Genomic DNA, 5,000 nt, shown 5'->3' with positions numbered 1-5,000 from the left:
ATGCGGCCACGCGTTGGGGAAAACTAGGCGGATACGGCCAAGAGTCGGTGGAAATAGGCCCGAAAACAGTCCAGCGGCAAGCGGAAGCGGCTAACGTTGGGCAAAAGTCACCCGAAAACAGTTCAGCGGGGCAAATTTTTGAAATTTTTTTTGAAATTTTGAAATTTTTTTGAATTTTTGAAATTTTTGAAGTTTTTTTGGGTTTTTGGACTTTTTTTGAATTTTTGAATTTTTTGAATTTTTTTGAATTTTTTTGAATTTTTTGAATTTTTTTTGAATTTTTGAATTTTTGAATTTTTTTTGAATTTATTTGATTTTATAAATTTTTTGTGATTTTTTGAGATTTTTTTGAATATTTTACATGGGTGATTTCGACTTGGGGGATTTTCAGGGGGTGGTAACCCTGGGCGTGGCTAGAGCCTCAAAATGCATATTCCCCTATAGGGGGGCAAGGTTTTCAAAAATGGGTGCCCCCTCATGTACACGCGCGTGGGTGTACATGGCCCCGTCGGTGCCAGCGTGGGTGGAAAATGGCCCGAAAACAGCCCAGCGGCAAGCGGAAGCGGCTAACGTTGGGCAAAACTGACCCGAAAGCAGTATAGCTTGGAAAATTAAGCGGATGCAGCCAATTGTTGGCGAAAACTAAGCGGATACGGCCAAGTGACGGTGAAAAATGGCCCGAAAACAGTCCAGCGGCAAGCGGAAACGGCTAACGTTGGGCAAAAGTGACCCGAAAACAGTTCAGCTGGGGGAAATTAAGCGGAAGCAGCCAAGCGTTGGGGAAAACCAAGCGGATACGGCCAAGAGTCGGTGGAAAATGGCCCGAAAACAGTCCAGCGGCAAGCGGAAACGGCTAACGTTGGGACAAAGTGACCCGAAAACAGTTCAGCTGGGGAAAATTAAGCGGATGCAGCCAAGCGTTGGGGAAAACTAAGCGGATCCGGCCCAGAGTCGGTGGAAATTGGCCCGAAAACAGTCCAGCGGCAAGCGGAAGCGGCTAACGTTGGGCAAAAGTGACCCGAAAACAGTTCAGCGGGGGAAAACTAAGCGGATGCGGCCACGCGTTGGGGAAAACTAAGCGGATACGGCCAAGTGTTGGGGAAAAATGGCCCGAAAACAGCCCAGCGGCAAGCGGAAGCGGCTAACGTTGGGGAAAAGTGACCCGAAAACAGTTAAGCGGGGGAAAACTAAGCGGATGCGGGCACGCGTTGGGGAAAACTAAGCGGATGCGGCCAAGTGTCGGTGGAAATTGGCCCGAAAACAGCCCAGCGGCAAGCGGAAGCGGCTAACGTTGGGCAAAAGTGACCCGAAAACAGTTCAGCGGGGGAAAACTAAGCGGATGCGGCCACGCGTTGGGGAAAACTAAGCGGATACGGCCAAGTGTTGGGGAAAAATGGCCCGAAAACAGCCCAGCGGCAAGCGGAAGCGGCTAACGTTGGGGAAAAGTGACCCGAAAACAGTTAAGCGGGGGAAAACTAAGCGGATGCGGGCACGCGTTGGGGAAAACTAAGCGGATGCGGCCAAGTGTCGGTGGAAATTGGCCCGAAAACAGCCCAGCGGCAAGCGGAAGCGGCTAACGTTGGGCAAAAGTGACCCGAAAACAGTTCAGCGGGGGAAAACTAAGCGGATGCGGCCACGCGTTGGGGAAAACTAAGCGGATACGGCCAAGAGTCGGTGGAAATTGGCCCGAAAACAGTCCAGCGGCAAGCGGAAGCGGCTAACGTTGGGCAAAAGTGACCCGAAAACAGTTCAGCGGGGCAAATTTTTGAAATTTTTTTTGAAATTTTTTTGAATTTTTGAAATTTTTGAAGTTTTTTTGAGTTTTTGGACTTTTTTTGAATTTTTGAATTTTTTGAATTTTTTTGAATTTTTTTGAATTTTTTTGAATTTTTTGAATTTTTTTTGAATTTTTGAAATTTTTTTTTTTTTTTGAATTTATTTGATTTTATAAATTTTTTGTGATTTTTTGAGATTTTTTTGAATATTTTACATGGGTGATTTCGACTTGGGGGATTTTCAGGGGGTGGTAACCCTGGGCGTGGCTAGAGCCTCAAAATGCATATTCCCCTATAGGGGGGCAAGGTTTTCAAAAATGGGTGCCCCCTCATGTACACGCGCGTGGGTGTACATGGCCCCGTCGGTGCCAGCGTGGGTGGAAAATGGCCCGAAAACAGCCCAGCGGCAAGCGGAAGCGGCTAACGTTGGGCAAAACTGACCCGAAAGCAGTATAGCTTGGAAAATTAAGCGGATGCAGCCAATTGTTGGCGAAAACTAAGCGGATACGGCCAAGTGACGGTGAAAAATGGCCCGAAAACAGTCCAGCGGCAAGCGGAAACGGCTAACGTTGGGCAAAAGTGACCCGAAAACAGTTCAGCTGGGGGAAATTAAGCGGAAGCAGCCAAGCGTTGGGGAAAACCAAGCGGATACGGCCAAGAGTCGGTGGAAAATGGCCCGAAAACAGTCCAGCGGCAAGCGGAAACGGCTAACGTTGGGACAAAGTGACCCGAAAACAGTTCAGCTGGGGAAAATTAAGCGGATGCAGCCAAGCGTTGGGGAAAACTAAGCGGATCCGGCCCAGAGTCGGTGGAAATTGGCCCGAAAACAGTCCAGCGGCAAGCGGAAGCGGCTAACGTTGGGCAAAAGTGACCCGAAAACAGTTCAGCGGGGGAAAACTAAGCGGATGCGGCCACGCGTTGGGGAAAACTAAGCGGATACGGCCAAGTGTTGGGGAAAAATGGCCCGAAAACAGCCCAGCGGCAAGCGGAAGCGGCTAACGTTGGGGAAAAGTGACCCGAAAACAGTTAAGCGGGGGAAAACTAAGCGGATGCGGGCACGCGTTGGGGAAAACTAAGCGGATGCGGCCAAGTGTCGGTGGAAATTGGCCCGAAAACAGCCCAGCGGCAAGCGGAAGCGGCTAACGTTGGGCAAAAGTGACCCGAAAACAGTTCAGCGGGGGAAAACTAAGCGGATGCGGCCACGCGTTGGGGAAAACTAAGCGGATACGGCCAAGAGTCGGTGGAAATTGGCCCGAAAACAGTCCAGCGGCAAGCGGAAGCGGCTAACGTTGGGCAAAAGTGACCCGAAAACAGTTCAGCGGGGCAAATTTTTGAAATTTTTTTTGAAATTTTTTTGAATTTTTGAAATTTTTGAAGTTTTTTTGGGTTTTTGGACTTTTTTTGAATTTTTGAATTTTTTGAATTTTTTTGAATTTTTTTGAATTTTTTGAATTTTTTTTGAATTTTTGAAATTTTTTTTTTTTTTTGAATTTATTTGATTTTATAAATTTTTTGTGATTTTTTGAGATTTTTTTGAATATTTTACATGGGTGATTTCGACTTGGGGGATTTTCAGGGGGTGGTAACCCTGGGCGTGGCTAGAGCCTCAAAATGCATATTCCCCTATAGGGGGGCAAGGTTTTCAAAAATGGGTGCCCCCTCATGTACACGCGCGTGGGTGTACATGGCCCCGTCGGTGCCAGCGTGGGTGGAAAATGGCCCGAAAACAGCCCAGCGGCAAGCGGAAGCGGCTAACGTTGGGCAAAACTGACCCGAAAGCAGTATAGCTTGGAAAATTAAGCGGATGCAGCCAATTGTTGGCGAAAACTAAGCGGATACGGCCAAGTGTCGGTGAAAAATGGCCCGAAAACAGTCCAGCGGCAAGCGGAAACGGCTAACGTTGGGCAAAAGTGACCCGAAAACAGTTCAGCTGGGGGAAATTAAGCGGAAGCAGCCAAGCGTTGGGGAAAACCAAGCGGATACGGCCAAGAGTCGGTGGAAAATGGCCCGAAAACAGTCCAGCGGCAAGCGGAAACGGCTAACGTTGGGACAAAGTGACCCGAAAACAGTTCAGCTGGGGAAAATTAAGCGGATGCAGCCAAGCGTTGGGGAAAACTAAGCGGATCCGGCCCAGAGTCGGTGGAAATTGGCCCGAAAACAGTCCAGCGGCAAGCGGAAGCGGCTAACGTTGGGCAAAAGTGACCCGAAAACAGTTCAGCGGGGGAAAACTAAGCGGATGCGGCCACGCGTTGGGGAAAACTAAGCGGATACGGCCAAGTGTTGGGGAAAAATGGCCCGAAAACAGCCCAGCGGCAAGCGGAAGCGGCTAACGTTGGGGAAAAGTGACCCGAAAACAGTTAAGCGGGGGAAAACTAAGCGGATGCGGCCACGCGTTGGGGAAAACTAAGCGGATGCGGCCAAGTGTCGGTGGAAATTGGCCCGAAAACAGCCCAGCGGCAAGCGGAAGCGGCTAACGTTGGGCAAAAGTGACCCGAAAATGGATCAGCGGGGGAAAACTAAGCGGATGCGGCCACGCGTTGGGGAAAACTAAGCGGATACGGCCAAGAGTCGGTGGAAATTGGCCCGAAAACAGTCCAGCGGCAAGCGGAAGCGGCTAACGTTGGGCAAAAGTGACCCGAAAACAGTTCAGCGGGGGAAAACTAAGCGGATGCGGCCACGCGTTGGGGAAAACTAAGCGGATACGGCCAAGAGTCGGTGGAAATTGGCCCGAAAACAGTCCAGCGGCAAGCGGAAGCGGCTAACGTTGGGCAAAAGTGACCCGAAAACAGTTCAGCGGGGGAAAACTAAGCGGATGCGGCCACGCGTTGGGGAAAACTAAGCGGATACGGCCAAGAGTCGGTGGAAATTGGCCCGAAAACAGTCCAGCGGCAAGCGGTAGCGGCTAACGTTGGGCAAAACTGACCCGAAAACAGTTCAGCGGGGGAAAACTAAGCGGATGCGGCCACGCGTTGGGGAAAACTAAGCGGATACGGCCAAGTGTTGGGGAAAAATGGCCCGAAAACAGCCCAGCGGCAAGCGGAAGCGGCTAACGTTGGGCAAAAGTGACCCGAAAACAGTTCAGCGGGGGAAAACTAAGCGGATGCGGCCACGCGTTGGGGAAAACTAAGCGGATACGGCCAAGTGTGGGGGAAAAATGGCCCGAAAACAGCCCAGCGGCAAGCGGAAGCCGCTAACGTTGGGCAAAAGTGACCCGAAAACAGTCCA

This window comes from Carex rostrata, unplaced genomic scaffold (assembly GCF_964058835.1).
Source record: "Carex rostrata unplaced genomic scaffold, lpCarRost1.2 SCAFFOLD_38, whole genome shotgun sequence".
Lineage (NCBI taxonomy): Eukaryota > Viridiplantae > Streptophyta > Magnoliopsida > Poales > Cyperaceae > Carex > Carex rostrata.
The sequence above is the reverse complement of the archived record's forward strand: the minus strand, read 5'-3'. Positions refer to the sequence as shown.